The sequence below is a fragment of the Papio anubis genome, chromosome 5 (assembly GCF_008728515.1).
Source record: "Papio anubis isolate 15944 chromosome 5, Panubis1.0, whole genome shotgun sequence".
NCBI classification, from domain to species: Eukaryota; Metazoa; Chordata; class Mammalia; order Primates; family Cercopithecidae; genus Papio; species Papio anubis.
The window spans coordinates 57,091,421-57,103,792 of NC_044980.1; the positions used below are offsets into that span (position 1 = coordinate 57,091,421).

At 43.3% G+C, this 12,372-nt stretch overlaps 1 protein-coding gene across 5 annotated transcripts in view; it reads left to right on the forward strand.

Annotated features, from left to right (window-relative positions):
• Positions 1–7,402: 7,402 nt before the first annotated feature.
• The window catches only part of IPO11 (importin 11), a 228,075-nt gene continuing 223,105 nt past the window's right edge, over positions 7,403–12,372 (forward strand). For 4 of the 5 annotated variants that reach the window (XM_021939383.2, XM_021939384.2, XM_021939385.2 and 1 more), the window contains exon 1: positions 7,408–7,585. The gene's annotated coding sequence lies outside the window, so the exon portion shown is untranslated. Of the gene's footprint in view, positions 7,586–12,372 lie in introns of all 5 variants that reach the window. The other variant, XM_021939382.2, reaches the window with a different exon arrangement.

Consider the following 12,372-nt stretch of genomic DNA (forward strand, 5'->3'; position numbering starts at 1 on the left):
CATTTCAGTAATCATTGTTATTCCACAAGTCTAAAGAGTCTACACTGTGCTAGGCACTTCCAAATGTTAATAGGGTGGACATGGCCTGGAGAGGTGGCTCATGCCTGTAATCCCAGCACTTTGGGAGGCCAAGGCGGGCGGATCACTTGAGCTGAGAAACTTGAGATCAACCTGAGCAACAGTGTGAGACCCCGTCTCTACAAAAAATACAATCATTAGCCAGGCGTGGTGGTGCAGGCCTGTAGTCTCAGCTACACAGGAGGCTGAGGTGGGAGCATCACTTGAGCCCAAGTATTTGTAGTGAGCCAAGATTGCACCAACCTGGGTGATGACAGCATGATAGCCTGTCTAAAAAAAAAAAAAAAAAAAAAAAAGGATGAACATGACACAAAACACTGTGTGTGATTTGTTATTGTTGTTGTTTTTTTGGGGGGTGGGGGTTGGTTTTGTTTTTTTGAGACAGTCTCACTCTGTCACCCAGTCTGGAGTGCAGCGGCATGATCTCAGCTCACTGCAACCTCCGCCTGCCGGGCTCAAGCGATCCTCCCACCTCAGCCTCCCAAGTAGCTGAGATGACAGGCATGAACCACCTTGCTCAGTTAATTTTTGTATTTTTTGTAGAAGCAGAGTCTCACTTTGTTCCCCAGGCTGATCTCAAACTTCCTAGATCAAGTGATCTACCCACCTTGGCCTCTAGGTTGCATTTCTTCTGTGAAATAAAAGGATGCATTTCTTCTGTGAAATAAAAGGTTGCATTTCTTCTATGAAATAAAAGGCAAGTTTTTCTGTAGAGAAGGAGCTGTGGAGGTGGTAGGACAAAGGGCATGAGTGCGGAGAAGGTTTGAAGATCCTTTATGGGCAATGGGAGAGGAAGATTAGAAGGAATTCAAGAAGACATGGCATATCTTCCAGCTAAATGTGGAGCCCAGTATCTCCAATGTGTACTGCTGTTTAACCACAGCCTGGAGAGAAGAGCAGAGAAGACAAAATGGTTCTTTTGATTCATCAATGAATGACCACTATTGCTCCCTAAAATAACATTGTAGGCCTCTCACATTAAGTTCCTATTTACCTTACTTATTTACTTCCCAACGTCATCAAGTTCCTTTTTCTTTCTTAAACATCTTTATACCTCGGCTTTGTGAGTACTGTTCCCTTTGCATTCTCAACCTTCCCCTGGATAACTTTTGTTTGCCCTTAAAGACACAACTCATATATATATAAACATATATATATATATATTTTTTAAGATAGAGCCTCGCTCTGTCACCCAGGCTGCAGTGCAGTGCCATGATCTTGGCTCACTGTAACCTCAGCCTCCCAGGTTCAAGCTATTCTCATGCCTCAGCCTTTCAAGTAGCTGGAATTACAGGTGTGTACCACCATGCAGGCTAATTTTTTTTTTTCTTTTTTTAGTAGAGATGGGTTTTCACCATGTTGCCCAGGCTGGTCTTGAACTGGCCTCAAGTGGTCTGCCCACCTCTCCCTCCCAAAGTGCAGGGATTACAGGCATGAGTTACCATGCCTGGCTTCAAATATTATGTTTTTTTAAATGGTGGTTCAGGCTGGGTTTCAGTGAGGCAGAGTTGCAGTGAGCCGAGTTCGTGCCACTGCACTCCAGACTAGGCAACAGAATGAGACTCCATCTAAAACAAAGAAAGAAAGAAGGAGGGAGGGAGGGAGGGAAGGAAGGAAGGAAGGAAGGAAGGAAGGAAGGAAGGAAGGAAGGAAGGAATCCTGAATACTATAAACAAGATTCTTCTATAAATGTGTTCTTTAGAATGATCTAAATATGTGGCCGGGCACGGTAACTCAAGCCTATAATCTCAGCACTTTGGGAGGCCAAGGTGAGTGGATCATTTGAGGTCAGGAGTTCGAGACCAGCCTGGCCAACATGGTGAAACCCCATCTCTACTAAAAATACAAACATTAGCTGGGCATGGTGGCGTGTGCCTGTAATGCCAGCTACTCAGAAGGCTGAGGCAGGAGAATTGCTTGAGCCTGGGAGGCAGAGATTGTGATAAGCTGAGGTTGTGCCACTGCACTCCAGTCTGGGCAACATAGTGAGACCCTGTCTCAAAAACAAAAACAAAAAAAGCAAAAAAGAATGATCTAAATATTTTTAGATCATCATAAAGACTGTGTTAGATTAATAAAATTAATTAAAGAAGATGATTATGGTCTCTGTTTAATACCAGCATAAGTGTAAACCTTGTCAGTGAATATTACATAATCTCAAAAACATTTGTCAGATAAGCGTTTCCATATCATTACCATTGTTAAAAGAGAAACTAAGGCACAGTAAAATCTTAAAGTGTTTATTTGAACAGGCAGTGATTCATGAATCGGTTTGGGACTCTGCTAAAGGGGCACCAAAGAAAGGCTTTTATAGGGTGAATGTGGAAGTGTGGCAAGTAAAATACACTGAGTTGGGTTTTGGTTTGCTTCTGTAGGAACCCAGGGTGCTGGAGCAGCCTCAGTCTAATGGCCTATTAATTATTTTAACACCATAAAATAATGTATATCATGTTGCAAAATAAAACTTTTAGAGGGATTCCAAATACAACAAAAACCAAATTATTAGGGTACATAGAATTCTATTTGTGGGTTAGAGTCTATTTTTATTTTTACTATTTGTTTATTTTTGAGACAGGGTCCTGCTCTGTCTCCCAGGCCGGAGTGCAGTGGCACAATCATGGCTGACTGCAACCTCCCCGTCCAGGACTCAAGCAATCCTCCCACCTCAGCCTCCAGAGTAGCTGAGACCACAGGTTTGCGCTACCATGCCCGGCTAATCTTAGTATTTTTTGTGGAGATGGCGTTTGCCTAGGCTGATCTTGAACTCTTGAGCTTAAGTGATCCTCCCACCTCAGCCTATGAAAGTGCTGAGATCAGAGGTGTGAGTCACCACACCTGGCTAGAGTCTATTTTCATATTGTATATTTATATTTAGGTACTTTTTATTTTAAACAATAGTATAAATAAAAATATTTTATTCTATGAAGTGGTGCATGCTCATAATCCCAGCTTCATTAAGGAGACTGAGATGGGAGGAACACTTGAGCCCAGGAATTTGAGACGAGCCAGAGCAGAGCAACATAGCCAGAGACCCTGTCTCTAAAAGCAAAAAAAAGAAAAAAGGCCCTTTTCCAAGTTATTACACACTCTTAATAATTAATATTGAAAACTGCTGCAGAAACTTTCACCTTATGAATGCATAAGCGTTTACTAAATCATTCCTATACCATTGTTCTTATAAAAATAGAGCCATACACGTTTTGGTTTATACCTGAAAAATACTTTCAGTACTTTGAAGTGGTTCTCTAGTATAGATTTCCAAGCATGGAATTATTTACTCAAACTGCGTGAACATTTTAGTCTTTGAATATAAATTAACAAATTATTTTCTTTTTTATTTTTTGAGATAGAATCTTGCTCTGTTGCCCAGGCTGGAGTGCAGTGGCACGATCTCTGCTCACTGCAACCTCTGCCTCCCAGGTTCAAGCAATCCTCCTGCCTCAGCCCCCCTAGTAGCTGGGATTACAGGCACTGCCACCATGCCCGGCTAATTTTTGTATTTTTAGTAGAGGCAGGGTTTCCCCATATTGGCTAGGCTGGTCTCGAACTCCTGACCTCAGGTGATCCACCCACTCATCTTGAACTCCTGACCTCAGGTGTTAATGTTAATGAATTAATGTTAATGAACATAAACATTAATGAATATTAATAAACATTAATGAATATAAACCTTAGTGTTAATAAATATAAAGCTACATCAACATTTTTACCAGCTACCATATTCCATTGTATAAACATACCATAATTTATATAATCAGTCCTTATGGAAAGATATATTGTTTCAAGTTTACTATAAACAAAAATGAATCTAGGAATTCTGTTAATTTATAAACATCCAATGAGCTGTATTATAATGTAGAGTTATCCAAGACTCAATTTTATGCAAGTTAAAATAATAAATGAAGGGTAGCAAATTAGAGAGCCTATAACTTTTGAGCATGTATTCTATTGCTGCTTCAGCGAAGTACCACAAACCCAATTAGTGCCTTACAACAAGATACATTTATTAAATTTAGGGTTCTGGAGGTTAGAAGTCTAAAATTGTTTGCATGTCTGAGTTTTTTCTGGTGGCTGTAGAAGAGAATCAGTTTCCAAAACTTTTCCAGCTTCTATAGGCTTTCTGCATTCCTTGGCTCCTGGCCCTGGCATCCCTCTGACATCTATTATACCGGCGTATTTTCTTTGTCTTGGACACTCCAGCCTCCCTCTTATAAAGACCCATCTGATTACATTGGACCTAGAGGATAATCCAGGATAATCTTCCCATAGTAAAATTATCCTGGATGATTTAATCACATTGGCAAAATCCCTTTTGCTCTGTAAAGTAACATATTCACAGGTTTTGGGGATTAGGACGTGGACATCTTTTATTCTACCTACCACAAAACAGAGATCTAAATTTGTTTAGAAATGGAGAACCTCGAGCCTCATCTCAGACCAAGATCCCCATGTGATTCTATGCACACTTAAAATTTGAGAAGTACTATCTTTTTTTTTTTTTTTTTCTGAGACAGAGTTTTGCTCTGTCGCCCCCAGGCTAGAGTGCAATGGCGTAATCTCGGCTCACTGCAACCTCCGCCTCCCGGGTTCAAACGATTCTCCTGCCTCAGCCTCCCGAGTAGCTGGGATTACAGGCATGCACCACCACGCCCAGCTAATTTTTGTATTTTTGGTAGAGATGAGGTTTCTCCATGTTGATCAGGCTGGCCTTGAACTCCTGACCTCAGGTGATCCGCCTGCCTCAGCCTTCCAAAGTGCTGGAATTACAGGTGTGAGCCACGTTTCCAGGCCTGAGAAGTACTATCTTTCAATAAAATCAGAAGATACAGTTAAGCAAAAAGAAAATAAAGCATGGTCACAATACCCATCCAACTAGTGATAAACCCTCTTAGCATTTTGGCATTTATTTATTTCCAAAAGTGGGACATTCTGAACATAATGTTTTGCAATCCCCTTTTTTCACAATGCATTGTGAATGTGTAAACATGTCAACAAATACACTTCAAGATAATTTTATTTTAATTAATTAATTAATATATATTTTTGAGACAGAGTCTCCCTCTGCCGCCCAGGCTGGAGTGCAGTGGCATGATCACTGCAACCTCTGTCTCCTGGGTTCAAGCAATTCTCCTGCCTCAGCCTCCCTAATAGTTGGGATTACAGGTGCCTGCCACCAAGCCTGGCTAATTTCTGTATTTTTAGTAGAGAGGGGGTTTCATTATGTTGGCCAGGCTGGTCTGGATCTCCTGACCTCCAGCAATCCACACGCCTCTGCCTCCCAAAGTGCTGGAATTACAGGCTTGAGACACTGCACCCGGCCTGTTTATTTATTCTTGAAATGGAGTCTCGCTCTGTCGCTTAGGCTGGAGTGCAGTGGTGCGAACTCCGCTCACTGCAACCTCCGCTTCCCTGCCTCAAGCGATCCTTCTGTCTCAGCCTCCTGAGTAGCTGGAATTACAAGCACATGCCACCACTCCAGGCTAATTTTTGTATTTTTAGTAGAGACGGGGTTTCACCATGTTGGCCAAGCTGGTCTCGAACTCCTGACCTTAGGTGACCCATCCGTCTTGGTCTTCCAAAGTGCTGGGATTACAGGTGTGAGCCACTGTGCTCGACCTCAACATAATTTTAAATGGCCAATTTGTATTTTATTATATATGGATGTATTGTGATTTAATCATTCGTCTCATTGGTGATTGTTTAGGTAATTTTATCTTTTTACTTTAAAAAACAGCCCTTGTGTGATTGACATTCTCGGAATGCGGAGCTTGGTTCAAATCCTAACATGGCCTTTTACTAGCTGTTTAACGTTAGGTGGGCTACTTGATTTCTCTGTGCTTCAGTTTCTTCATCTGTAAAGTGAACATAAAGAAAATACCTACCTCGTAAGGATCGTTCTGAGGATTAAAATAATTCCCATAAAGATCTTAAAACTGTACCTGGAATATTCTAAATGAGCAATAAAGGTTTTCTATTATTAATCTTTATGAACACTCTACTATTTCCTTACAACTTCTCTTATTATTATTATTATTTTGAGACGGAGTTTCACTCCTGTTGCCCAGGCTGAAGTGCGATGGCGTGACCTCGCCTCACTGCAGCCTTTGCCCCCAGGATTCAAGTGATTCTCCTACCTCAGCCTCCCGAGTAGCTGGGATTACAGGCCTGCACCACCATGCCCAGCTAATTTTTTATATTTTTAGTAGAGACAGGGTTTCTCCATGTTGGTGAGGCTGGTCTTGAACTCCTGACTTAAGGTGATCTGCCTGCCTCGGCCTCCCAAAGTGCTGGGATTACAGGCGTGAGCCACTGCGCTTGGCCTTATTATTATTATTTTTAAGAAATATGTAGTTGGTGTGTATTTTTAATTAATTTATTTTGAGATGGAGTCTCTTATTTATTTATTTTGAGACAGAGTCTTGCTCTGTTGCCCAGGCTGGAGTGCAGTGGAGCAATCTTGGCTCACTGCAACCTCTGCCTCCCGGGTTCAAGCGATTCCCCTGCCTCAGCCTCCCGAGTAGCTGGGATTACAGGCGTCCAGGCTAATTACTGTATTTTTAGTAGAGATAAGGTTTCACCATGTTGGCCAGACTGGTCTCGAACTCCTGACTTCGTGATCCGCCCGCCTCGGCCTCCCAAAGGGCTGGGATTACAGGTGTGACCTACTGCGCCCACCCCATATTATTTTTGAAATGGGTGTGTGTGAACTCTCTATATGTCCCAGGCTGGCTTCGAACTCCTGGGCTCAAGTGATCCTCCTGCCTCAATATCTGGAGTAGCTGGGACTACAGGCACGCACCACTGCGCCTGAGTAAGTTCTCTTTTTGAGGATAAGAACATTTAGGTGACTATGCTAGCTTTTAGCAGAGGCAAGCAAAACTGGATTTATGTCCTTTTATATTTTTCCACTCTTTCTATTACTCAGGAGTAAACAGCAAGCAATTTGGGTAACTTAAAAAATAAACATTTGCGGGAGGGAGGGTGGACTGATGGGAGTAAGATTCTTTAAATAACTCTTCTCTGCTGTGACGGATCCGCAATTGATATCTAGAATAGAAAGCGTGAAATGGTTCTGATTGAAGCTTCAATCAACCCGGGAAACAATTGAGCTCCCTGGGAGTGGGGCAAACCAGACCTATGGTTTCCATGGTGACAGATCCGGCTAGTCCGGACTCCCGGCTCTTTATACTGCGCAAGCGCTCACAACTGATTTGGCTACCCCGCGCCTTTTGGTTCGAAGAGAAAGCCCCTCCTTCCCCTTCCCACCGTTCGCCTATCGCCCTCGCTCTTTGCTGGTCGCATGCGCGCTGGGCTCCTGTGACGTAGTTTTCGCGCGTCCGCGTCGTTTGGAACCGCGACGCTAAACATGGCGTGTTCCTAGAAGCCGCTTTCGGCATCAGTAGGCGGCGGCGTGGGGACTGGCAGCGTGGGCGCGGGACCAACCGACGCCACTTCGTGTTGGGAAGTGGGAGCGGGAGGGCCGGGCAATTCCCGACCGAACCAAACGGTGAGGCCCCGGCCCGAGAGCCACAGAGCGCGCGGGAGTGGAAGGGAGTGGGTTGGGCACCCGAGACCCGAGAGGCGAGGGAGGAAAGTGGGGCTACCGGGAGATGAGGGATAACGGTAGCGAGGCAAGGGCGGCCTGCAGACTTGGCTGTTTGCGTAACCTTAGGAACCCCGGGAACTGGGGGCTGGCCGAGGAAGCCCGGGAGTGGGCAGCATGGTAGCGGAGCAATCAGGGTGCGAGCTGGGAGGGACAGTATGCTAGGCTAAGCAGAGCCGAGTGTACCCATCGTGGCCGCGGTTGCGGACCTGGGTGATGTATTTGCCCTTGGGGGATAGGTGGTGCAAAATTTGAGATAAAGTGGTTATCTCGATTATAAGACCGTTGTGCATTGTTACTGCGCACACGACCTTGTTGCTAATAGCAATAGTGTGATAGCTTTAAACATTTGACCCTTACATGCTTTTAATGAAAGAGGGAAGGTAGTTGTCCATTTGTAGAGAGGAGCTTCATGGAGAGGTATGGCCGCCAATTCTCAAGCTCAGCGACTCCCGCAGATTTGTATTTGGGGGTATTTGTGATTCAGCAAAACTACTTTTGCTCATTGCTTGTGTCATTTTTTCTTTATTATTTTGTGACATAGTGGTTAATGAGAGAAGTACTCCTATCTGAAAGTGATTTGACTAAATAGCAAGGACTGGTAAATAAACTACTAGTGCCAAGGTTGCAGTTGACATACCTCCTCCCCTCCATAATTTAAACGAGCTCAGTTATAGTGCGGTAGTGCCCTTCAGATTTCGGTTATTCTTCAGAAGGAAGTAAGGAAGAGCAGTTTGCAGCCATAATGCTTTCCCCTCCTCAGATAGGAATTTTCCTCCTCCATTTTCACGTTATTTCAAACTTCTCTGTTCGGTAGAGAAGCATCAGATTAAGGGCAGGGTGACTCTTCTATAGGAGACATCCATTGCATGACACATTTTACATCTTTCATTACTGAGAAAAATTTCGGTGAAATTAGAAAAATTTTCATTTTCCCTTTTGGTTATGATAGGACTGGCATTTTCTCTGTTTCTGCAGTAACCTAGCACAGGGTATAGTAGAAACAATTATAGTAATGGTTTGTGGCCATATGTTATAGCCCCAGGGTAGGAGGGTGGTCTCTGCCCTAGTCACACTTCCTAAGGCCAAAGAGAATTTTCACCACAAACACATTTGGCTGTGGTAATATGTTAGATGTTTTAAACAGATGTGTAAAGATTATCTGATCATTAGTAGAAAAATCATCAGATTTTGTGATGTTTGAATATATTTACATATGGAATCAAACCAGAATGCAGCATGATCCTTGTAGGCATGTGGCTATTAAAATACACTGAAGATTTTTCCAGAAACAAAATTTTTTTTCCCAGCAATAAAAATATTCAAATTTTGAATAAAGTAATGTTTGATAATTTGGATTTTGACCTTTGTGTTATATATTTTTACCTATGTGTGTGTATGTATTTAACCTCACTTCTAATTTAGTGTTATTGATGGTAATATTTTTTCCTTTCTTTATCAGCTTCAAATAGGGACTTAATTTCAGAGCATTTAAGGAATGGCAAAACACATTTAGTGCAAGTGTGAGTCTGTAGTGTCTTTGGTTTGCCGACTGTCAGGCTGATTACAGATAAGTATAGTTATAAGCTTTGTAGAGCTTAAGTTGCATCAATGTTCTTTACCCTTGCTACTCAAATTGTGGTGTATAGCATCACCTGGGAGTTTATTAGAAATGCATGATCTCAGGCTCAATCCAGAGCTGCTGAATCAAAATCTGCAATTTTAACAAGATCTCTAGATTAAAGGAATGTTCAATAAATCTTGAGATACACTACTTTGGTTGGTAACAGTTGAAGAACACTGAAGTAATACACAAACCTGTATAAAAATTTATGGCATCATTTATTTTAATCTGAGGTGATCTTACGCTGATTATCCAGTCTGATGAAACTGAGGCCCAGAAAGGTAAATGCCTTGCAAAAGGTCACACATACCTAGATTAATAACCCAGATTCCAACTCATCCAGTGCTTTTCTTTTGCTGATTACTATCAGAGCTTGTTATATTAAAAATGAACTAAAATTCATGAATGACAGTTAGGTGTTCATTCAATAACAAATGTTTATTGGGTACTGGACAGGCAGCCCAACAATACTGTGTGTCCCTGCTACGTGCTCCTGTTTATCATGGTGGCTAATAACCCACCACCTTTCCTCTTTATTTTCTTTGAGATGGTGGTCTCACTGTTGCCTAGGCTGGAGTACAGTGGTGTGATCTCTGCTCACTGCAACTTCTGCCTCTGGGGTTCAAACGGTTCTCCTGCTTCAGCCTCCAGAGTAGCTGGGATTACAGATGCTTGCCACCAAGCCTGGGTAATTTTTGTATTTTTGGTAGAGACAGGGTTTCACCATTTTGGCCAGACTGGTCTTGAACTCCTGACCTCCTTAAACTCCACCCACCTCGGCCTCCCAAAGTGCTGGGATTACAGGAGTGAACCCGGCCCCCTCTTTACTCTTTTTTTTTTTTTTTTGAGTTGGAGTTTTGCTCTTTTTGCCTAGGCCGCAGTGCAGTGGTGCGATCTTAACTCACCGCAACCTCTGCCTCCCGGGTTCAAGTGATTCTCCTGCCTCAGCCTCCCGAGTAGCTGGGATTACTGGCATGCGCTACCGCGCCCAGCTAATTTTGTATTTTTTGTAGAGATGGGGTTTCTCCATGTTGGTCAGGCTGGTCTTGAACTCCCGACCTCAGGTGATCGCCCACCTTGGCCTCCCAAAGTGCTGGGATTACAGGCGTGAGCCAACACGCCTGGCCCCCTCTTTACTCTTTACTGGTTAAAGTTCCCTTCTGCTTCATAGAGGAAGTGAAATACATTGAGTGGAAACTTCATTGCTCTCTGTTCTGTTTCACTTGTAAACGTGAAGACCTCTATCTGTCCATCTCTAATTATATTCTAATTTTTTTCTCTTTATGGGCAATATTTCCTTCATGTGTTTGCTAGGGCGGCCACAACAAAATACCTGATATTGGGTAGCTGAAACAAGAGAGTTTTTTTTTCTCACAGTTCTGGAGGGTGGACGTCCAAGATCAAGGTGCAGATAAGATTGGTTTCCTGTAAGACCTCCATCCTTGGCTTGCAGATGGCCACCTTCTTGCTGCCTTTTCTCATGGTCATCTTGTGTGTACATGCACCTCTGCTGTCTCTTTTTCTTTTCTGTTTTTTTTTTTTTGTTTTTCAGATGGAGCCTCGCTCTTGTCTCCCAGGCTGGAGTGCAGTGGCCTGCTCTCAGCTCACTGCAGCATCTGCCTTCCTGGTTCAAGTGATTCTCCCGCCTCAGCCTCCTGAGTAGTTGGGATTATAGGCGCCCCCCATCACACCTGGCTAATTTTTATGTTTTTAGCAGAGACGGGTTTCACCATGTTGTCCAGGCTGGTCTCAAACTCCTGACCTCAGGTGATCTGCCCGCCACAGCCTCCCAAAGTGCTGGGATTACAGACATGAACCCCTACACTGGCCTGTTGTGTCTTTTTCTTTCTTACTTTTTTTTTTGAGACGGAGTCTCGCTCTGTCGCCCAGGCTAGAGTGCAGTGGCCCGATCTCGGCTCACTGCAAGCTGATCTCGGCTCACTGCAAGTTCCGCCTCCTGAGTTCATGCCATTCTCCTGCCTCAGCCTACCGAGTAGTTGGGACTACAGGTGCCTGCCACCTCGCCTGGCTAGTTTTTTGTATTTTTAGTAGTGACAGGGTTTCACTGTGTTAGCCAGGATGGTCTCAATCTCCTGACCTCGTGATCCACCCGCCTCGGCCTCCCAAAGTGCTGGGATTACAGGCATGAGCCACCGCGCCCGGCCCCTGTCTCTTTTTCTTATAATGGCATCAGTTACATTGGTTTAGGGCCTTACCCTAACAACCTCATCTTATCTTAATCATCTCCTTAAAAACCTTATCTCCAAATACGGAGGGTTCAGGGGTTAGGGCTTCAACATGAATTTTTGAGGAACACAGTTCAATTCATAACATTCAGTTCTTCCTTTTTCAATTAGTACTAACTTAACAAGGATTTAAGCATAACCAAGTCTCTTACCTTTTTTTTTTTTTGAGACAGAGTCTCACTCTGTTCCTCAGGCTTGAGTGCAGTGGTGCTATCTTGGCTCACTGCAGTTTCTGCCTCCCAGGCTCAAGCAATCCTCTCACCTTATCCTCCCTGGTAACTGGGACCACAGGTGAGGCACAGGCCACAATGTTTGGCTAATTTTTGAATTTTTTTTTGTAACGATAGGGTTTTGCCACATTGCCTAGGCTAGTCTCAAACTCCTGGGTTCAAGCGATCTGTTGGCCTTGGCCTTCTGAAGTATATTGAAATTATAGGGGTGAGCCACAATGCCTGGCCTCAAATCAAGCCTTATCTTCAATATACTCTCCTTACCTTAGATCCTTAGATTGCTCTTCAGCTTTGTCTGTAATTATTTTTCTTAGTTTTTTTTTTTTTCCTTTTTTAAGAGAAGAGGTCTGTGTTACCTAGGCTGGCCTCAAACTTCAGGGCTCAAGTGATCCTGCCACTTTAATCTCATGAGTGGCTGGTACTACTTTTGTGTGCCGCCATGTCCAGCTTATTTCCTTTAAGTTTCTTGAAATAATTCTCTATATTCATTTTCTTCACCTCCTTCTTACTTATTTTATTCTATTTTTTTTCAGTATTTTGAAGGCTGACAGTCCATAGCAGTCACTGAATTTGATGTAGTGGTGATCACCA